The sequence below is a fragment of the Hemicordylus capensis genome, chromosome 3 (genome assembly GCF_027244095.1).
Source record: "Hemicordylus capensis ecotype Gifberg chromosome 3, rHemCap1.1.pri, whole genome shotgun sequence".
Classification (NCBI taxonomy): domain Eukaryota; kingdom Metazoa; phylum Chordata; class Lepidosauria; order Squamata; family Cordylidae; genus Hemicordylus; species Hemicordylus capensis.
The window spans coordinates 204,382,768-204,406,627 of record NC_069659.1 but is presented as its reverse complement, the minus strand read 5'-3'; the positions used below and the strand labels follow the sequence as shown (position 1 = coordinate 204,406,627).

The 23,860-nt window shown below is 45.0% G+C and overlaps 1 non-coding gene across 1 annotated transcript; it reads left to right on the top strand.

Annotated features, from left to right (window-relative positions):
* The first annotated feature begins 13,854 nt into the window (after positions 1-13,854).
* On the top strand, positions 13,855-13,936 carry TRNAS-UGA (transfer RNA serine (anticodon UGA)). Its single transcript has one exon. It is a non-coding gene; the product is annotated as a tRNA-Ser (tRNA).
* Positions 13,937-23,860: the final 9,924 nt, after the last annotated feature.

Below are 23,860 nucleotides of genomic sequence, written 5' to 3'. Positions count from 1 at the left end.
CACCTTCAACCATTCCTCATTGGACTTGCTCTCCAGACACCTCACCATCTTGGTTGCCCTCCTCTGAACCTGTTCCAGTTCATCAACATCCTTCTTAAACTGCAGGGCCCAGAACTGGACACAGTGAAGTCTGAACAGCACAGAATAGAGTGGAGCAATTACTTCTGATGATCTGGACACTATGCTTCTGTTAACACAATGTAAGATTGTGTTCACTTTTTTAGCAGCTGCATCACACTGCTGGCTCATGTTCAACTTATGATCTGCTAAGAGACCTTGGCCACTTTCACATGTACTTGATGAACATCCTCTCTATTTCCTTCTCCAAAGGATTTATAAAAAGGTTAAACAGCACAGGTCCCAGGATAGAGCCTTGTAGGAATCCACTCAATACTTCCTCCACATTGGCTTGGAGCCATTACCAAGTACTTGCTGGATTACCAAGTTACCAAGTATTACCAAGTAAGTACTAGCAGCAGCAGCAAGTCCACATTTTACCAGCTTGTCAACAAAGATATAATGGGAGACTTAGTCAAATGCTAAGATACACTGTGTCCACATCACTGGTAAGGTCGACCAAAACTAGTAACTCTAACAAAAATTAACCTGGTAGGACTTGTTCTTGACAACTCCACATTTGCTCCTCTTGCTATCAAGAATTCCAAGATGGCATGGTTACTTTCCCACAGGGTTCCCTCCAATTTCACTTCTTCAACCAATTCTTCTCTGTTGGTAAGGGCTACATCCAGGATAGCTGACCCACTTGTTCCTTCTTCCACCTTCTGAAAGAGGACAGTGGAAAGATTCAAACCAGAGGACTTCCTGATTAATAGCTCAGTCTCTTATTATGCAGAACCTTTGTGCAAAAATATTTCACTTCTAGCTACCAACTGCACATTGCAGGTGGAAGTTGCATGCACATGGAAGTCTGCAAATCATCTGGGAGAGACACATTCAAACAGTCCAGATGGAGCTGGTAACATTCACCGAGGTCAATGGGACTACTCACAAGTACATTTGCATAGCTGTGTCTTTATAGTGAAAGACTACTCAAACTTGGGTTATTTATCCAACATATCTTTCCAAATAAACTTTGATGGAGCCCCATGGGTCGAGATCTGTCTGCCTTCCATCTTGTCATCTTTAAGGCCAGCCTTGACTTACAACTTGATATAGGGTTCCAGTTATTCCACTTCAAACACATTAAGAATATAGCAGCTAGAAAGGGCAGTAAAAATCGAGCGTGAGAAGGTGCTCAGATGAGGAGAGATTTAAAAACAGTTGGCCTTGAACATTACATGCCCCTGTGCACAGAACAGAACTACCACAGATAAACAGCAGAGCAATGGAGGGGCATCACTACTGCCAAACAGTTCTTGAATCCATCTGTGGCCTCTTTTGCCCCCTTCTGAAACCTGGCCAGTGATGGAGGAGAACTTCCCTTGCTAACTGAGCAAAGAGGCATCTTCCAAAGAGGTGATTCTCTTATCTTTAGCATGAAAAGAACTGGCCTTGTTCAACCCTAGCACAGTGTTTGCTGTGGCTGGTGTCGACCTTGTGTTCCCTTCTTGGAACGCCAGTGCTTTGGAGATGGAGAATCATCTTCTTATCATTCTTTGTCTATGTGAACTGTTTTGAGAACATTTTCATTGCAAAGTAGTACATAAATCATAAATCATAATTCATTATTCATCTGTTGAGGTAATTTACAATGGAATGCATGGTTCCAGACACCAAGGTTCTCCATGCACATCACACAGAGACACACTACTCTTGCACACCTCCTGGTCATTTCAGCAGGCTTTATGCAGGATCACTGCCTGAGAAACTTGGGGTGCTATCTGTTAGTGGAAGGGGCAACATTTGGATTGGTGCCAACATCTTGGGCCTCTTTACAACCCTTCTGCACTCAAAATATATACAGTATCATCCTCTGCCAAGAGGATCACATCAAGGTTGAAGCACCCAAGAAGCATCCCTTGTGCCCAAGAAAGTCTGTATCTTAGGCTGCCTCTATCAGGCTGTATGAGACACACAGAGCCCTTTCTCCAACCCAAGTCACTTTCCTGTTCCAGCGGCTTTCAGAACAGCAGTTCAAGGAGAGCATCTCTGCCACCCTTCCTCTCCCCGCAGGCAGCGCTTCTCTCAACCAAATGCCAGACAGAGCTGCCTTTCATCCTTCATGGCAGCAGGATTTTTCCCAGAGGGAGGGAAATCACATCAAAGCCAGCCATCCAACTCATACAACATCATCCACTGCAAAGAGCCACACGCTCTTCTCCCACCCACTTGCTCCCGACCCTGTGGAACAGCTGAGTGTCTTCCTCCACATCTGTTGTATTCTCTTCCCACCTCTGCAAACTGGAAGAATCCACAGCCTAAGCTTCAGCAGGTGGCTGCATTTCTTGGTGGGAGAGACACAAAAGGCAAAGCAGCATACACCATTATACTTCATGCTTTGTATTGCTGGAGTCTCACCCCTATCCAGAATGCAGCACAAAAACCATTCACCTCTCATCTCATCATTTCATCCAGTCCCTAACCTGACTTTCCTTCTCTTTCTGCACCCATCACAAACCCGTAGTCCTTACCTTTATCTTGCCTATTCTCCCTCACTGCTCTTTATGCCTGGAACTCACCATCACCACCTCATTTCTCACTTTCCCCACATCCCAATTCAAAAAACAACATGCTTCTATGATGTATGCCTTTGGCATACACCTTTAAGGCAAAATAAAATGGCACCGCACCTGTGTGAAGACTCAAGACTGCTGCTGTCAAAATTGGGTCCTTACCATCTGTCTAGAAGAAAGGGACAGTTCTCTATGTTTTAAGAAATTAAACTGTCATTGCCGCATATATTTTGATCCTCATTCTGTACAGTGTGTAGATTAATGCTTTTGGCAGATTTGTGCCTTCTATAAATGTATGCGTGCACATCCAAATTCAATACAGAGCTGCAAAACCACTAGGCAGCTTTACTGTCTCTTCAGTATTTTTTCTCTGGAAAACCTCTTGCTCCGTATTAGCATTTTGTTGTGGCCAACACATGTGTTCCTCTCAGGTGAATGTTCCTAGCTGCAGATGCCCCATTCTTCATGAGAGGAGTGTAGCTAAAACTGAGCGGAATGGTTCAAAGAACCCAGGTCCAACAGCTTCTGAGGGCCCTCCAGCTCCACCCCTCCCTATTTTCTTCATTTTCTTCCAAGGGGCCACTGGGAAGGGGGCAAACACAGGCCTCATCTCCCCTAGCTATGCTCCTGTTCCATGACCTTGAGCCAGACACAGCCACTTTTCTTTTCTAAGCAAAACACTTAGACAGTGTCTCTTGCTCCAGTAATCAAAACCCCAAGGAAGGTAGTTGGTGTCATTTGCTCTGGACAAGATCTCATGGAGTATTCCTAGACAGGGCTTTTAGCTCGCTTCTTCACTGGAATGGAGAGTGTGCGTTCACACATCGGCCAGATTTATGCCCAAGTCCCTGCGAGATATTGGGGAGCACTTCACACACAATTTTGGTTTTTCATTGCATGTTAGAGCCTGGGCCAATTTATGACTAGGGTTTTAAAAAATCCACTTTCTGTGTTGTCTTTGGGGCGGAGGGTAGATTTGAACTCGCAGTAAAACCTCACAGTCAACCTATGGTAAAGCCTGCTGTCTGAGAAAACTCCTGGAGAGCCAGAATAAATGGGCTCAGAGGATCATCTTTACCATGTGTAAGGTAAGGTAGCAGATTTTAACCCCAGAGGTCACAGTCCCCTGGGACATCTTCCTGCACAAGCCCCATTGAATTGGACCAAAAGCTGCACAAGAACACAATCATTTTCCTGTGCATGTCTCACAGAAATTGATGGAAGCTGCACATGCTTGTTTAAACTGCATGTTTATGAGTTTACTTCTACTATGAATATTTATGTACCACTCTTCAATCAAAGTTCTCAAAGCAAACTTATGTTATTATTATAGAAAAATAAATAATACTTAAATAAGACGGTCCCCTGTACCCAAAGGGCTCACAATTGAAAAAGAAACTTAAGGCAGATGCCAGCCATAGTCACTGAAGGGATGCTGTGCTAGGGCCAGTTGCTCTCCCCCTGCTAAATATAAGAAAAGTGCCACTTTAAAAGGTGTCTCTTTGCTCAGTTAGCAGGGTTCCCATAAAACCTTCATTGAAACAAAGATAAATTCTCAATGCCCCCTTTTTTAAAAAATAACTAATTAGTTAATTAGTGAGAGAGTGCGGTTTGCATTTTCTGCCTCAGATTACACCATGTCTTGGGCGGGCCCTGAACGGCCAACCCATGTGCATTAACGGTTCATCTGCACAGAAGAAAGCCACCCAAGAGGCAACCAAGATCCACACAAACACCTTCCTTCCATCCCTCACTCTCCTCTTTCCCATCCTCCAAGACATTGATGGAATGTGAGAGAAAGATTAGAGAGAGGAGCAGCGGCTGGCTGGACCTGCCAGAAAGTGGAGGGGGGACTGAACTTGCCACTCCAAGTGGTGGCAGGCATGACTATACTGATCAGTTTGGAGGCAAAATAAGGCCGCCGAGAAATAAAACAGTCGTTTCTATATACTCAGGGGACTCAGGTACACAGAAATTTATTCATTGTAAATTAAAAGAAAGACCTAAAAAAAAAAAAAACCCCAACAGATTATGGCCTGACAAGGACCTATAGAATGTTGAAAGCAGTTGAGCCATGGAAGATCTGGGGGTGGGGGTGGGGGTAAAGAGGAGATGTGGAAGAGAGGAAATTGGCATGGTCTAGCCCCCCACAATGTATAGTAAATATCTTGGAGATGGGGGCTAAGGCTGAAGGGGCAAACACTATGAAGCTAAGGACTCTTCTGGGGCAATTTTCAGGACGGAGAAAAGGGGAAAGGAGACCTTGAGGTCATTCACACAATCAAAAACTGTTCTACCCAGGTTTGGGAGCTGTCTACACTTCCAATTTTTGATTGTGTGGAAGCAAGGTAAGAGGAAAAGCTACCCAGGTTGTCCTCCTACCTTGCTTCCACACAATCACTCCTACCCAGGTTTTCCTCCTAACTTGCTTCAACACAACCAAAAATTGGGAGCACACACAGCTCCCAAACCTGGGTAGAACACAGTTTTTGAGTGTGTGAATGATTTTTGAATTTTTTTTCCGTTCTCCAGAAAGCTCCCCGTCCCCTGCTATATAACAACAAAGGACTGAGGGCTATAAGCCAGCCCTGAACCCAAGGTCTTTAGCACTTTCTAGCACAGCAGGGGAAGGTTTCTGGAGAGCAGAGAACAAACAAACAATGTACATCTTCTTTCCCCCCTCCTGAAAGATCCTCCCCTACCTCACAAGCCCCAAACAGTGCTACATTATGAGGCAGGTCTCACGATCAGTGAGACCCGCTGTGAAAGGGTTTGCGGGGAGAGCGGGCTAAGCCAGCAGGGGCTTGGGAGTTCGAAGGCCGCGTGGCCCCCGGAAGTTCCAGCACGCCCTGCATGAGCACGCAGAGCACGCTGGAGAGACCCCCAAGCTGGGAAGCTGCTTTTTAGCATCCCGGTCGAGGGTCTCTCGTGAATTGCCGTGGCGTGGAGTCACACCGTGGCAGCACACGATCCGTTAACCTCGGTTAGCAGAGCACTCAGTTAGCAGAGCGCTAAGGGGAGGGCTTCTCAAGTGGGTTAGCTGCTTGTAACCCACCAGGCTCGCCTGTGACCCAGGTGGTTTACACAAGAAGCAAAAATCAGGCTAGGCTCCTTGCCCGATTTTTGCTAGCCGTGAGCATAGCCTCAGTTTGTTTCAGACTGGCTGGAGCCCTGAGAAGGTGCACTCCTGTGAGGGGCTGCAGCTACACTGCCACGTGCTGTTGCAGGTCCCCATGTATTCATCTTCAATGTCTTTATCAATGATGCTATCAAACAAGTAATGAGGGAGATCCTCCACCACTTTACTTCAGTAGATGCAGTGCCTTGACTCCTAGAGTGTGTTCCTGAAACAGTCACTCAGGACCACGGTGGGCATCCACTGGAATCTTTAAATTCCTTCTGCAGCTTTGCTTGAAATGCCTCTGAGGGCCTGCTCTTTAAAGATGGCTAGCATGCACAAACAAATTACAGCTTGTTAAATAGTTCCCAGCCATGCCAAGAGAAAGGGAGTTCTGCAGGCCAAGCAGTCGATCCAAGAAGGTTATGTTAGAGAACTGGGCAGTGTACTGAAATGATAACTTTCCGTTAATGGGCTTGTAGGCAGCCCAGGTATTTGACCCATCCACCAGCAAACAAAGAGCATCATTCGATTGTCCTCCCCATCTGAGTTTAGGAGGGTGGGAACAGAAAGGTCACAGCTGCCAAACCAGCCTCCTGCTGTCCAAAAAGGTCCATTTGGTTGCTTGTCAACAGAACAGATGTGAAAACCGGCATCTTACTTGCAGCTCTGACCTCTTCCAAGGGCAGAAAAGCTTGGGTCTCAATGCCCAATTACTCATTTTAAATGGGGGGTTATTGAAGAAAATCTCATTTGTGTGTGGTTTCTAAAGCATCACCTATTCCCTCAGTAAATTGCCTTTTAAACTGGATGAAAGCCTTTTGCTAAATTCCAAGGAAGGGAGAACTAGGATAGAATGACAGAATAGAGTATACAAATTAGTCCTGGAGCAGACTTGAGTTCAAGTCATGGAACAGCCATTAATTCAGGAGATATTTACATTATCAGGCTCAGTTACGCAATCTATTAAAGGGACATATTAATAGCCTACCTTCAGCATGGTTGTTTGGACAAATGGAAGTGACTGTAAAGCATTCAGTATTTGGTGAAAGAAAGAGAGAGCTTCCAGAGAGATCAATAAAGAGGAAAACTACTTAACTACATGGGAGAAGTAAAAGAATAAACTCTGCAGTTCACAGATTTGTTTCACCGTGTTGCAATATACTCACACATTATATATTCAAGTTATTTTACATTTTTGTGAGCTACTTCATACAAATGTTGCTTTTTTAAAGTGTACATTTAAGATGTTTCAAGTGCACACCTGAAAAATATAAAGAATGAACAAATAGTGGAGACAAATTTGTGTTTGCAAACTTATGTATAATCAGCATAAACTCATTAGGAAGCCAGGAGGACTCGCTGTCAAGTATATCTACAGCACATTTTACAGCATGTGTAAAATAATCTCGAGTTCTGGATTTGCTGGAATGGTTCAGTGTTCACAGTTACATTAACAATATACTTATTTGTTATACTGAGCACTCATGTAAAAGAGGTGGTTGTATCCCAGTGCTGGTAAACAAAAAGGATCATACTGAAAACAAAAATAGCCCCAACTTTGCTCACACTCTGTTGGGCGACATCCCAACCCCAGTCCTCAAGCATAACCTTTTCATGGCTTCCTCCTATTTGAAGAGTCAATATATCTCCTCTCCTGCCAATGCAGCATGCATTATCCCACCCACCCAGCGTTCCTGCAAAGTAGCACAGCTCTCCTGCCGACCCACCCAACATGCAGCAAAGCCATGGTGTGGTAAACAGGAGTTTCCTCAAAGAACAAGATGCATTTGGGACATGCTATTGCATGAGCAGCATATGGGAAAGCCCATATGAGAGAGTCAGAGAGAACCATATTAGAGAGCCAGCATAGTGTAGTGGTTCAAGTATTAGACTAGGACCAGGGAGACCAGCTATGAAATTCACTGGCTCAGTCACTTATCTCTCAGCCTTATCTCTCAGGTTGTTGTGAGGATAAACATAAGTATGTACACTGTTCTAGGCTCCTTGGAGGAAGTGCAGGATATACATGTAAAAATAAATAAATAGAAACCCTAGTTATATATAGCAATACCATACCATACCATCTAAGATAACATCCCACATCTCTGCAAGTCTGCCTTCCTGTCTACATTCTCTGTCCTGAGTCCTGAATCCTTTTGCTGATATGAGAGCAGGAGAGATACTACGTGAAAGCCAAGAAGGAGGGCAGGGTAACAGTCCAGGTTTGGTGGATCCACAACCTCTAACCTTGGAAAGAGCCTCCAAAATGCCCCTTCCCCCTAAGGAATTGCATAGTGAAATGGCATTGCTTCTCTTTCCTTGAAGGAGGCATCAGTGTCTTTGTGACATCAGTATCCACTAGTCTGGTCCCCACCCTCATCTCATTTGCATGCCTAGCAACCAATATGCTACATTAGAGAAAAAGGCAAATATTACCATGCTTAGCAAGCCTAGATGTAAAGGATCTAGAATGAATGGAGACCCAGAAAGGGAGCAAGAACTAGCACCATCATTGCTCAGAAAATACAACTGAATGATCATGAAGGACCTGAGGAATCAGGGACAGAGAGGCAAGGAAGAGAAAGGAAAGCTGGGGCAAAGTTACATAGGAAGAGGAGTTGCAGCTGTCACTTACCCCACTCAGCTAAAGTCCATTTTAGTGCCACATTTCAGTACACCTTCCCGCCATTTGGCGGGCATCTCATTAGTAACCATTAAGAAGCAAACCATGCACCTGTGAATTTGGCTGCAGCTTGGCTCAGAAGAAGAAGAGTGTTACTAACCCCATTTGGTTACAGAGAAAATGGTTTCTGCCTTGAACCAAACAAATAGCACTAATTATCCAAAAAGGCATTTCAGCGGGAAGGTGTGTGGGTACACAGTAAAACCTCAAGTCCTGTGAGACAGAAGACCAGCTGCATACTTCTCCACCTCCTGGCACACCTTCCCCAATTCTCTGGCTCTCGCTGCAGTTGCTCGGGTGAAATAAGACCAAAGACAAAAGGTCTGGCCATATCGACACTCCTCCTGCCAGCTGGGCCTTGTTGAGGGGTCTATAAGTAATCCCAGCTCGGTTATAACATTTCTTTACAATGTGCTCTAAACAGCTTAACTTATAACGGTAATGGCTTTAAGCAGGCTGCTCACAACCCCTGAAATGCTAACAAACTAGGGAAATATATAGGAACCTATGAAGCAGACTTCAACAGAGTTCAATCATTGATCCATCTAATCTCGCACTGTCTCTACTCCAGCTGGCTGTGGCTCTCCAAGGTCTACAGCAAAGGTCTTCCCTAGCCTGACTACCTAACGTACTTTTAGATGGAGAAGCAGAAACTGAATCTGGGGCCTTAAGAATATAAAGCATGTCCTCTGCTACTGAGTAATGGCCCCTCAAGAGAAGGGACTCGCGTGATATTTTGAGATTCCTTGAAACCAAAACAGCTACAAAACTGGCCTAGGCCTAATCACATCTCCCACAAGTTTGGGCACAATATAACTAGCACATGGCTTGACTGCAGCACAGTATAGCTAGCCGCCAACAGTGGTACTGGGGAAACCCAGGTTCATGGTCTTATCTGTGCCATAGACCAGAGGCCCCCAACCTTGGGTCCCCAGACAGTCGTCGTAATCCAACAATATTTGGGAACCCATAGTTGGGAACTGGACCATAGACCAATGTGTTGGGTATATGCAACCAAAAGGGAGGGTGAAAAAACATGAGTTCCATAAAGCAAAATAAATGTCTTCTAATTAAAACCAGGGAGAAAACTGAAGTCAATAAATATCCTTACAACCCCACACCAGTGGGTGAACACATGCCTCTCCTGCACTGGCTATGCCAGTGCCTTGAGCAACTTGGGAGCACTAGACTTGAGGGCCAGACTACGAAAAATCTAAAAGGATAAACTTCCAAATGTAGGCAAGGGAACAAACAATTAGGATACAAACACTGCCCTACACCTGTGGTTTTAGCAACAGCCTGACATGCTGAAGTTTAGATGACAACACTTTTCTATCAATTGTTTGTTTGTTTGTTTGTTTGATTTCTATACTGCCCTTCCAAAAATGGCTCAGAGCAGTTTACACAGAGAAATAATAAATAAATAAGATGGGTCCCTGTCCCCAAAGGGCTCACAATCTAAAAAGAAGCATAAGATAGACACCAGCAACAGTCACTGGAGGTACTGTGCTGGGGGTAGATAGGGCCAGTTGCTCTCCCCCTACTAAATAAAAGAGAATCGCCACATTATCTTCATGTCTGAAAAAAATCACCTGTGAAACTTTTATGTATCAGGGACAGTTCACACAAAACCATTTTTTAATCACCTAAGTGCACACCTGGAAATGTAAAATCTGAATTTAATAAATACATTTCCCAATTCTTGTATTATACAGGCACATTCATCAGAGAGCCAGGATTGGGTGCAACTTCCTGTCTGACCTGGATTTAATGTCATGTGTGGAATGCTCCCTAGACTTCAGATAAAAGCACATGAGCACATAAAAAGGGTGGAAACTGTAGCTCAGACCTGCACAATTTGAGACACACCAGGCTAAACACTGCATACTAGTAATTCTTCTTCTGCTTCCTACCTAGGATTGCAAAAACAGGGTTTTATGCAGAACGAGAGTGCAAATTCACGAGAGTGAATTTAAAATTGCTTCGCTACGTATAGGCTTGTTGTGTGTTCATATGATCTGGGTTTTGACACCATCATGCATATGGGAACAGCAGGGTGCCATTTGCACAGCCACAGCCTGTATTTGGATCTTATATTGACATTTAAAGTGGCATAGCAGGGAAGTAGCCTAGCTGCTCCCTAGCTCCCGTGCCTAGGGAGCAAGAGGTTGCCGGTTCAAATCCCCGTTGGTTTGTTCCCCAGACTATGGGAAACACCTATACTGGCCAGCAGTGATCTAGGAAGATGCTGAAAGATGCATCATCTCACACTGCATGGGAGATGGCAATGGTAAACCTCTCCTGTATTCTACCAAAGAAAACCACAGGGCTCTGTAGTCACCAGGAGTCAACACTGACTCATGGCACAACTTTACCTTTATGTGCATGATAAAATAGTAGCTGATGTTTTAAATTTTGAGAACAGTTTGCAAGCTTGCTGTATTTACTCAGAAGTAAATGGTTTTCTCCCAAATATGAGTGCATAGGATTGCAGCTGTATTTTCCCTCTGTGCCTTTTAGGGGTCTGTGTGTCTATATCTGTGTGTTTTATTATTATTGTTGTGAGTTATTGAAATGACCCATCTGCTTCTTGGTCTAGGGAGACAGCTTGTGAGTGTGTTTTGCTTCAGTGCTCCCTTTCATTCTTTTGCGCAATGGTACCAGCAGTACCAGTGGTACCAGAAAAATTTGCCTTTGGGGGGGGGGGGGGGGTCAAGAGCTTGGTGCTCTTGAGCAAATTCACCGGAGGAGGCGCCATCATATCATCTGCTCCCTTCTCTCCCCTCAAAGCCTCAGTTGGGGAGGAAGTGGGGGGAAATCCAATGGCTAACTCTAACCAGCTTCAAAACATAAGGGTTTGCCATAGGATTTTACATCACTTCCTTCCACAGTCTGGAAAGCACCCAATGATAATGCACCATGGAACAAAGAGGGGTTGTGCTGAGGGAAAGTAATGTACCCAAGAGCAAGAACATAACTATACTCTTCCTCCAAGACATGTTTCCAAATGGAGTTTGGAGAATTTGGGATAAGATTCGAGTCAGACAGTGCTGTGTGACCTGAATATGATGCAGTCACATAAGCAGCTGACTTACAGAAACACCATGAGGTTTCGAATGTAGACAGGCAGTAAAGTAAAGTAAAATTGTGCCCTTGAGTTGGTGTCGACTCCTGGCGACCATAGAGCCCTGTGGTTTTCTTTGATAGGATACAGGAGGGGTTTACCATTGCCTCCTCCCACACAGTGTGAGATGATACCTTTCAGCACCTTCCTATATCACTGCTGCCCGATATAGGGGCTTCCAATATTCTGGGAAGCATATTCTGGGAAACACCAGCAGGGATTTGAACCATCAGTCTCTTGCTTGCTAGGCAAGTCATTTCCCCACTGCGCCATTAGGTGGCTTAGTAGGACGTGATAAAAAGGATGTAAAGAAACAAAACTCTGCAGTAAAAGCAACATTGAGCTAGAAAGGAATTCCTAGCCATGGCTGCTGGGTTTACGCCTATAGGGAATGTGAGAGAGACGCCAGTAGGCTTACTGGGCCTCCATTCTGAGGCCTTTTGCTGAGAAGCAGCTAGGGAAAGAGCTGAGAAAGGAAAGGAAAGGAAAGGAAAGGAAAGGAAAGGAAAGGAAAGGAAAGGAAAGGAAAGGGGATCTCCTGGACAAGTGTTACACTGAATGAGCAGCATTCTGGAGGCCTGAGGGTCTGGAGGGCTTAGGTCAAAGAACTTGCTGCTTAGTTCAAATTAATGTATTTATTTTTATATTATATAAAAGTTGTTCTCATGACCAGCTCTAGCCAGGTAGGGCTGCCCTAGCCCAGGTACAGCTGGTTGTGAGAAGCACCGCGGGATCAGTCCCAATCCCAGTACTCCTCGACAAGGTAGTCCAGGTTTTTTACCCGGGCTAAAAGTAAGCTAGGAGGGTGGGAAAATGCCCTCCTACCCCATTCCCCAGTTGACAACTGAGCTGCTGTCAGCCATTTTGTCCATAAAGGCCAAGGGAAGGAGCAACCCAGCCTCACGGATTTCTCCAATGCACCGTACAAGCAGCATTCTAAAATCTGTAGCTGCACACTGCATCTCAGCACTTGCCTTGGTTCTGACTTACTCCGTAAGACAGAGTAAGATAGAACCAAGTAGGTTAATGCATGAATCCAGATTCGTGTACGATTCAAAGAGGCAGTCCAGGCACCGGTAAGCATGGGGAGAGCAGGTCTGTATCTGCTCCTCCGCTACTTGCCTCAGCTTCCTTCTACGGCATTGTGCCCCCAGGCTCCCTTGCATGGCAGCAGAACACACATGCTGCTGCGCATGCACAGAGGCCATGTGCGTGCTGCTGCCCCGCCACTGCCATGCGAGGGGTGCTGGGGTGTGTGTCACGATGCCGCAACAGGGAGCTGTGGTGAGTGGCGGAGGAGCAGGTACGGACCCGTTCTCCTCACTCTTAATGGTGTCTGGACTCCACTTCAAATCGAGCATGAATCTCAATTTATGCACAATCCTAGAACCAAGGCAACTGTTGAGATGCAGTGTGCAGCTACAACTTTTACAGGCAATATGGTAGCAATCCTCTTGTGTTGGTTATCAAGGAATTATTACGAGGAGACCTATATTCTATCATAATAGCCGCTGAAGAAGACCATTGTGGGCCGAAACACATTTGGCTGCCTTTTAGAATCTAGAAGAAACTCCTTTCAGCAAGTTATTAGTATCTCAGACACACATGAGATGCTGTGTGGCTGTTCTGGAATTGATGGGACTATTTATCTCTGGAATGTTACTAGGTAATATGTGGACATTTCTGGACTATTTTGAGAATACCAATCTTCTTCTTCAAACAGATGAATCATCTCCTTTTAGAATGTCATCATAATTAGACATAAGATTGGACTTTCTGCCTCTCCCCTGAAGGTGTGTGTGTGTGTGTGTGTGTGTGTGTGTGTGTGTGTGTGTGTGTGTGTGTGTGTGTGAAATACAGTACATCACTGGCAGATGCTAGGAGAGAGACTGAAGAAAAGATTTGAGAGAGTGCCAGGAATGGATCAGCTGGGCAGAAAACTGCAGCATCTGAGAATACAGAATCTGGCCTCTGTAGCTGATTTTTAAGAATGATCTGTTGTTTCCCCAGCTTTGTCGAATGTTCAAGCTATATAGTTGTGTCAATAACCCATATATTTCAAGGGAACTATCAGTCTTCAGGGATTCTCCTTCTAAAGGAAACCAGAACCCAAAGTGTGCTACAAACCTCTAGAACTTGTCACCATTCAGGGAAGTGGAGCAACTAGAGGCAACATCATCATATCAAATTCATCTCCTCATCCCTCACTACCCTGTTTTTTAATGTTTAGCTCCAGGAGTCGACACAAACTTGATGGCACACTTTACCTTTATATTTATCCAGGATGTGTGCAGCAGCGATGGCCGAGTGGTTAAGGCATTGGACTTGAAATCCAATGGGGTCTCCCCGCACAGGTTCGAACTCTGCTCGCTGCGAAAGTGTGGTGGCTTCATTTTGAAGAGGAGAGCTAGTCTTGTGGTAGCAAGCATGACTTGTCCCCTTAGCTAAGCAGTGCCTGCCCTGGTTGCATATCAATGGGAGACTTGATGTGTGAGCACTGTAAGATATTCCCCTCAGGGGATGGAGCCACTCTGGGAAGGGCAGAAGGTTTCAAGTTCCCTCTCTGGCATTGCCAAGATAGGGCTGAGAGAGATTCCTGCCTGCTACCTTGGAGAAGCTGCTGCCAGTCTGTGAAGACAATACTGAGCTAGATAGACCAATGGTCTGACTCAGTATATGGCAGCTTCCTATGTTCCTATGACTTACCCACCTTGCTAGTAAAGGTCCCCAAGATGATCATTTCAAATACAACAAAATAAAATCAAACAGATCAAAACAATATATATTAAACAATACAATAGTTTTTTAAAAACCCTAAAGAACTAAAAAAAAAAAAAATGAAAATGTCAGTACTTCTGTTACCACATTTTAATCCTAATTGTGTTTCTGCACACAACCTGAGCAGCAAATATTCTAACACTTGAGCAGCTGGCAAACATTCAGTCCACCACACCAGCTCAGTCACTCCATGTCAGAGTTTTTTTACCACAAGGACAACACAGAATAGGTTATTCACCTTTGGAATGGACAGTGAGAGAAAGATTTTGCTATTCTGTTGACCCAGTAACACAACTCATACATAGGAACATAGGAAGCTGCCATATACTGAGTCAGACCTTTGGTACATCTAGCTCAGTATTGTCTTCACAGACCAGCAGCAGCTTCTCCAAGGTTGCAGGCAGGAATCTCTCTCAGCCCTATCTTGGAGATGCCAGGGAGGGAACTTGGAACCTAGATGCTCTTCCCAGAGCAGCTCCATCCCTGAAAGGGAATATCTTGCAGTCCTCACATTTCTAGTCTCCCATTCATATGCAACCAGGGCAGACCCTGCTTAGCTAAGGGGACAAGTCATGCTTGCTACCACAAGACCAGCTCTCCTCCCTTGACAAGCTCTCTTGTACAAACCCCATGGAAATGAATGGAAGCTGTGGAAGAGCACAGCAGTGCCCTTGTACATTTCCTGTTCATTTCACTGAGGTCTGTGCAGAACTTTCCCATTGGATTGTTCTTCATGACTCTGAAAAAAACGTATCTATGATACACTTAAGAATGTAAAAGTGACGTATGCGGAGTTGATCGAATGTGAACAGGCTAGTTTTACAGCCTGCGGGGAAAACAACCCATCATATATTCTCTCAATGACAAACAACCGAGAAAGTAATTGAGAGCCTCGCAGAAACCAATGTTGTTACCTCAGCATTATTGATTTTCGTCAGACATCTTAATCTAGCACATGACAAAACTTTGGCCATTGCAGTAAGATATGGCTTTCAAGGAAAAATGGTATTTATAAAAGAAGTTTATGGTCCAAGTTAGAGGTTCTTTTGAAGCCAGACCCAGACTATAAATGAAGAGAGGATACAAGACTTTTCCATCACACTTCTTTTCTATTTGTTTCTTGAATGAAAAATGGTGTGTGTGTGGGGGGGGGGTTCAGGTGATTAAAGTCTCTGTAAAGACTCAGAAGAATCAGGGTTATCTGAATCTACAGGCCCATTCAACTTAACTTGCATCTTTTATAAGAGTACAAGATCCTTTTTTTCACATAATCTATGTCTCAAACTAAATTTTACAGAGATTATGTGGCTGCTGCTGAAAACATCAGCCCTGCATCTCTTCTGCACCCTCAGTAAAGTTTAATCTCGAACATCTGATCTGATTGTACTTACGAGTTCCAAAGCCTTTGCAAATAGCAGCCAAAAGTGGAGCAGGGAAAGTCACAATGTGGTATCATGAGATGTGTTTGATTTAACTGGGGGAGAGGTGAAAAGGAGGAAGAGACTCAGAGCTGTTGCTTTCTGTGGCAGACATGTGGAATCTCTGTGTAACATGTAGTGTCCTCGCAGTCTGTTCAGGCCAGCTGTTTTCCTGGTGTGAGGAAGGAGGTGAGGCAAGCCTTGGGCCCCACTGATCCCCCAGCTGCAGCTCCTCCAGAACTCACGGTCCTCAACCTTCCAGGCAGACCCACAGAGCTCCTTTTGTGTCGGTGGCTCTTCACTTGTCCTGCCTTTGTTCACATGTAGTTCCATACTCAGGAGCCGACTGTCACTCACGTGCAAGCTTCTTCCCAAGAGTCGAGGGAGCCAGCTGATGGGAAGAACAGACTGCCAGCTGCCTCCATCATGGCAGGGCTGCTGACCCCCACTCAGGTTCCTTTTGTCCTCAGCTCTCTTACTTTTTCTTCCACCCTCCTGTCATGAGCCCCGCTCCTGCATCTGGGGCTCTGGCAATTTCCACACCTGGGATACCTCCGTAGGAAGGTTGGTGTAAATCATAACCAAGGCACGGGCACAGCCTTGTAATACCTGGTCTGGTGCATCCACAGCTATAGGCATGGCTGCCTGGAGACTATTTCAATGGGTGTGGCTACCTAGTTTTCCATTGCACCACTCATAATTACCATTAGGAAATGCTCCTTGCATCCATGGATACAATAATCAGATGTCACTTCCCCTACATGGCTACACCAAGGGCCTGCTCTATGCAGAAGATTTTTCAACATTTCAGTTGGCCATGAGAGTGAGGCCTTCCTTTAAAAGGCCCAAGTAATAGCTACGGTAGACCTAAGTTTCTTTCTTTCTGTGTTGCCCCAACCTACCTCCCCTCTATAAGAACAGCCCTGCTGGATCAGACCTAAAGTTCTTCTAGTCCAACATCCTGTTTCACACAGTGGCCCACCAGTTGCCTCTGGGAAGCCCACAGGAAAGAGGTGAGGGCATGCCCTATGGTTATTCCCTTGCAACTGGTATTTAGAGGCATCTTGCCTCTAAGACTGGAGGTGGCCTATGCCCACCAGACTAGTAGCCATTGATAGACCTGTCCTCCATGTCTAAGCCACTTTTAAAACCATCTAAGATAGTGGCCATTAGCACATACTGCGGCAGAGAATTCCATAGACTAAATATGATGTGTGAAAGAGTACTTCCTTTTATTGGTCCTAAATTTCCTGGCCTTCCGTTTCATGAGATGACCACTGGTTCCAGTGTTGTGCGAGAGGGAGAAAAATTTCTCTCTGCCCACCCGCTCCACTTCATGCATAATTGTATACACCTTGATCATATCTCCCCTTAGTCGCCTCTTTTCCAATCTAAATTGGAGCCCCTGGTGGCGCAGTGGTAAAACTGCCGCCCTGTAACCAGAAGGTTACAAGTTCGATCCTGACCAGGGGCTCAAGGTTGACTCAGCCTTCCATCCTTCCGAGGTCGGTAAAATGAGTACCCAGAATGTTGGGGGCAATATGCTAAATCATTGTAAACCGCTTAGAGAGCTCCGGCTATAGAGCGGTATATAAATGTAAGTGCTATTGCTATTGCTATTGCTAAATAGCCCCAGATGCTGTAGCCTTGCCTCATAAGGAAGGTGCTCCAGGCTCCTGATCATCTTAGTTGCCCTCTTCTGCACCTTTTCCAGATCAACAATGACCTTCCTAAGATACGGTGACCAGAACTGTACGCAGTACTCCAAATGTGGCCACACCACAGATTTGCATAAGGGCATTATAATATTAGCAGTTTTATTTTCAATCCTCTTCCTAATGATTCCTAGTATGGAATCATCACTTCCCTCTGCCATGAAGTCCATTTTGTGTGTGTTTTAACTGAACTCAGAAACTGAGGATGAAGACAGATGTACTATAAAAAGAGGACTTGTGGCAAATTCTTCATTTAGTGGTGTGGGCCCCTAGTTTGTTTGATAGCCATTCATGGTGGCAAATCAAAAGCTCGTTCAGCTATCACTCTTTCCATGCTGAGGTGAGCTGGTAATGCAGAACTCCATAAGCCCCAGACCGTTAAAGCTGCAACTGGTGAATCTAAAAAATAATAATTTCAGCACAGAGACATTTTTAACATGTTGATAAATATTTTAAAGTCTTTAACAGGCTTGGCAGCCAACATGTTTAATATATATGACTACCATTTCTATTGCATTACAGAACCTCATTTTGACTTTGGAGTTAGATGTTCAATAGAGAAAGTGAAGGACAAGCATAATTTCCCATATGAGGTGAAGACATCTTATGGAAATTATCTAGCCAGAATTAAGATAAAGTGAGTTTTAGCATGAAAGATGCAACAAATGGTTTCTTCAGTAGTTTGATTCATTGAGGCATTAACGGTGGATATTAGGGATGTGCATAAAACCGGTTTGCCCAGTTCAGTTTGAATTTGAACCGGGTTCGAACCAGGAGGGAGTGGTTCGGTTTTGGTTTTGCTCAAACCACCCTCTGGTTCGGTTTGAATTTGAACCAGTTCAAACCCCAAAAAGTGGGTGGGGTGGTATCCAGCACCCATGGGTACCTGCCACCCAAACCCCAAAGCAATAGGACACTCGTACAATTTTTTATGAATTTTTGAAATTTATTTTTCTCTCATAGGGTATAATGGGACTCTAACCAGCCCATTATTCCCTATTGTGGAGCACCCATGGGTGCCAACAACCACCCAAACCCCAAAGCATTAAGACACCCTTACGATTTTTTATGAATATTTGAAATATTTTTAATTATTTTTCTCATAGGGTATGATGGGACCTGAACTAGCCCATATCCCCTATTGTGCAGCACCTAGGGGCACAAAACTGGGGTGGTTGGTAGGCACCCAGGGGTGCCTACCACCTACAAAACCCCAAGGCAATTGGACACCCCTCTGATTATTGGTGAATTTTTAAAGCATTTTTGAATTCCTCATAGGGAATAATTAGGATTGCAGCAAATGTATAGATTCACGTCGGGGGGGAAGGGGTGTCCTAGAGTGGAGTGTGGTGGGTGGTAGTTCCCAAGGGGGGCAAGGAAGCTATCAGAATTATTTGAAAAGAATTGGGCGAAGGGCTGATTTTTAAGTGATTTTTGAAGTTTACGCATCTTTAAGGTTTTTCTCCATAAAGAAGCATGGAGGTGTCAGCAAATGTATAGCTTCACGTCGGGGGCAAAGGGGTGGCCTAGAGCAGAGTGTGGTGGGTGGTAGTGCCCACGGGGGTGCAAGGAAGCTATTATTTTAAAGGAATTGGGCAAAGGGCCGATTTTTAAGTGATTTTTGAAGTTTATGGGTCTTTAAGGTTAGCAATGAGAGTGGATTCATAGTTTTTCATTGAAAATCTTATATGCAACCAAAGAATCTACACTCAGAACACTTCAGAAACAACAAAACCCAGTACCCCATGGGTTAGCAACCCATGGGGGTGGTTGGCACCCTCGCTCTGGGCCACCCCAGCACCCCCCAAGTGCAGTTATGGGGCTGCTGAAACCTCCATTCTTCTCTATGGAGAAAAACCTTAAAGCCACTTGTGGGGTGCTGGGGTGGCCCAGAGTGAGTGGTGCTCTAGTGCACAGAGGGTGGAGGTTTGAACCAGTTCGAACCGGTTTGAATCAAACCACCCCCTGTTTGGTTCGAATTCGAATCTGCAGCTTGAACCTGATGGCTGGTTCAGTTCAAATTCGAACCTTTGAACCACCCCGGTTTGAATTCGAACCAGTTTGTATTCGAACCAGTTCGCACATCCTTAGTGGATATTACAAGCACGTGCCCCTGCCTCCGATGTGTCTTTCACCTGCCTGTCTGCAGACATATCCCAGGAGCATTTCCAGATAGCAGGTTTTATTGCGAGTTCAAAGTTGCTCCCCAAACTGACACAAAAAGTGGATTTTTTTTACCCTGGGTATAAATCAGGCTGCACTCTAATGCGCAATGAAAAACCCAAATAGTTTGTGAAGTGCTCCCTGACAGCTCACAAGGACTTCGGGATAAATCTGGCCAATATGCGGACACACACCCTCCATTCCGAAGGAGTTGCAAACCAAAAGCCAGATGTGAAAAAATCCTGGGTGTGGAAATGCAGAGGGCACCTCCAGTGAATTAAATAAGATATTGCTTAGGAATGAGTCACATTATCACCCACAGACTTTTGTTGAGCAAAAAGAGAAATCTGAAATATTGTGAAGAGCCCCCTGAATTCCCACTCCCCAGTGCACCTTTTTATATTTTATTTATTGTATATTATATTATTATTAACACTGTTTACAGCCACAATATTTCCCATATCTGCTCCATCTCTGATGCCATTTTGTGTCTACCTCAATGCATGATCCCAATGACACTGAGATGACATCATGCCATTATATAGCAAATAGGATTGGTTATGCAATGGGCATGAAGAAAGGCATTGCCTAGGCAACAGGGTGACATACCCTCTTTTCAAGGACTGTGCTGAAAAGGTGGGCAAAGACACCTCTGCAGTCCAGCTCAGGAAGAGAAGACATGTGCCCCTGGTTGCTTAGGCAACTTAGGGACATCTTCCTTCTTTTTCTTACCTGCAGCAGTTCCAGTGCCCACGCTTGCAGTGCAGCTCTGGAAAAGGGAGGAGGTGTCACCCGGTTCCCTAGCACAGGGTTTCCCAATGGGTGTGCCATACAAGGGAAATGGTGGTGGTACCTGGGTGTATGGAGGGGGGCATCATCGGCACTGTCTCCCTTCCAGCAATGGGCCAGAGCCAGCAACAGAGGCAAGGCAGCGTGTCACCATTTCCCTCTAGAGGCAAAAGGCAGCAAGCCAGCACTGGTGCCCCCTACTGAAGCAGATGTGATGGTGATGGATGCACTTAGAGCATGGAGCTCACCCACCCCCACCAAGTCTGCACTCCAGGCAGCTGCCTGGATTGCCTGCCCCAAAGACTGGCCCTTCATGCACGACATTCTTACAGCGGCGCAGCAGCATTGCTGCTAGGGCAAGATTAGTCTGGATCAATGTTCTCTCTAATTGTTTTCATCTATGTGCAGAATTAGTTTTGTTCTGGGCGGCAGTATCAAGGCAGTGTGTGTGCACTTGCATTCAGAGTGGGGCCTTCCTGAATCAACCTGAGCGGGATCGAAATTGAACTGAGCAGACATCAAAAAATGTGTGAGTGCACACGTGCACACACACACACACACACACACACACACACACACACCAACCTTAGAGGGAACACTGATCTGGATGCTGCCCAATGTTTTCAGTACAACAGTCCATCCAATATTTGGAGAAAGAGAAGAAGGAATGATTGCAGGGCAGTGTCAAGGATGTGGAGAATGGCCTGCAGAACATCGTAGTTGCCATTTTAAATACAAGGGTTTGCAGGTGAAAGAGAAGAGGCTGTATGTTGTTAAGACAGATATGCACAACTCTTGTGTCCTACCATAACAAACAAACACAGCCCACGAGCTCTGTATGGTGGCCCACCAAGGGCTTGATCAATCCTCCTGCTTCCATGGTTTGCCCAAGACTGAACAAGTTGTTCTAGTAAGAACTAATCAGCCTACTTTCCTTTCACTGTCTCTACAACTGGGCTAAATTTGGTTCAGATCGAGGTCCACAAGTTAGATCTCTTGCACCTCAAATGTTCATGCATCTACCATCTTGAATGGGGGTGGATGACATCATAACTACACCATTGAGGTGTCCCTCTGTGTCACTCACTACCACTGTATCAAATTTGGTTCAAATTGGTTAGACAGTCCTCAAGTTAGTGTACTTGCACCTCAAAAGTTCACACATCCACCACCTTGGATCGGGGTGGATCCATCATCATCATCATAAGCTTCATCACAAACTACACCATTGGGTCATCTCTATGTGTCCATACAGCTGTAGCCAATTTGGTTCAAATGGGTTAGACTGTCCACATGTTAGTGCACTTGCACTTCAAAGGTTTACATGTCTGCCATCTTGAATTGGGGTGCATGACATCATCACAAAATTCACCATTGAGGTGTCCCTATGTGTCCCTACAGCTGAAGCAATTTTGGTTTAAATCAGTTAAGTGATTTACAAGTTAGCCCACTTGTGTCTCAAAGTTTACATGTCTGCCATCTTGAATCAATATGGATGACATCGTCACAAACTATGCCGTTGAGATATCCCTATGTGTCACTCACTGCAACTGTACCAATTTGGTTCAAACGAGTTAGGCAGTCCATAAATTAGCTTGCTTGCGCCTCAGATGTTCACATGGCTGCCATTTTGAATTGGAGTGGATGACATACTATGCCATACTATGCCACATACTATGCCATTAGGGCATCCCTATGTGTCCCTTCAGCTGTAGCAAATTTGGGTCAAACCAGTTAAGCAGTTCACAAGTTAGCCCACTTGTGCCTCCAAAGTTTATGCATCTGCCATCTTGAATTGGGGTGAATGGTATCATCACAAACAATGCCATTGAGGTGTCCCTGTGTGTCACTCACTGCAACTGTACATAAATTGGTTCAAATGGGTTAGACAGTCCACAAATTAGCGGGCTTGCACCTCAGATGTTGACACAGCCACCATCTTGGTTTGGGGTGGGTGGCATCATTACAAACTACACCACTTAGGTGTCCCTATGTGACACACACTACAACTGTATCAAATTTGGTTCAAATTGGTTAGACAGTCCACAAGTTAGCCCACTTGCACCTCAAAAGTTTACATGTCCGCCATCTTGGATCGGGGTGGATGACATTATCACAAACTATGCCATTGAGATGTCCCTGTGTGTCCCTACAACTTTACCTGATTTGGTTCATATTGGTCCAGGCGTTGCAAAGTTGATGAGGGGGGTGGGAGAGACACACGGACACACACAGAGAGAATGCCAGTGTCATGGGCATGCTGGAAGACTCTGAGGAGATCAAGACTGAGCTGACAGCAGAGGAGGGTGGGCAAGGACCAGAAGTGGCAAAGGAGAGTGGGTATGAAGCACAGGGAGTCGAAGATGAGTTACAGCCGCGTGAGGCAGCTGTTGTGGAGGAGGCGTGACCAGTCTCAGCTGTGGAGAGGCGCCGATCCAAGAGATAGCAAGAGTTAAGAAGACGCATGCGTATAACAACAGGCAAAGCTGCTGACTCAGTAACTCTTAATTAACAGCACCGAGGGGCTCAGCCTATTTAAGACGCCTGTAACATGCCTACCCTGCTGATAGCAACAACAGTTTCTTGCGTGCTAATAAGCTGTGTTCCTGTATTGCCTTGACCGTGTTTGGATCCTGGACTGTGTTGACCTTGCCTGTGGATTTTGCTTTGGACTCTGTTGGATTTTTGGACTGACTCGGACTGGACCTGGTTTGGAGAATTTATTCCTGTTGAATTTTGCTGTGCTGCTTCTGTCCCCGTTGCGCTTCGTCTGGCTAGCCTGACAGATTTACAACAGCCAAGTGATCTCATAAGCCTATTGAAAGTAGGTTAAAAAAGAGGGTGGCTTGTTACAAACAAGGTTGGTGGGCTGCATTTGGCTTGGTGGGTTGTAAAGTCCTGTGTTAGCAGGACACATTTTCATTTCCCAACTGTCTTCACTGCTCCACATAGCTAGCTAGCTAGCTAGATCGATTGATCGATCACTAGCTAGATAAACACACACACAAACACACAGCCAATACGATTGTACTATGAAAACTCAACACATGGTTGGAGGAACTGAGCAGGCAATAGAAAATCAAGAAATATTTGCCTGATAACACTTACATTGGGAGTTAATTTATTCCTTATTTTGTTTTATGGTTTTGCTGAACGAAACAGTGTTACAATTTGTACTATATTTCTACATCTATGAAACAAGATGGGCTCTATTCCCTGCCAGAAAAAGACAGATCTTATGAGGAAACCAGTAGTCTAAAGGAGCGGAAGCTTTTGTGTCCAGGGTTCAGTGGAGGATTGGGGCTCTTTTATATATGGACCTTACAATACCATGAGATGCCAAATTATTATTGTATACCTGTCAAGAGCTAGTTCATCCATAATCCAGAGTTTATTCTTTTTTCTTTTCTTCTTCTTTTTGCCTTCTAGCATGATC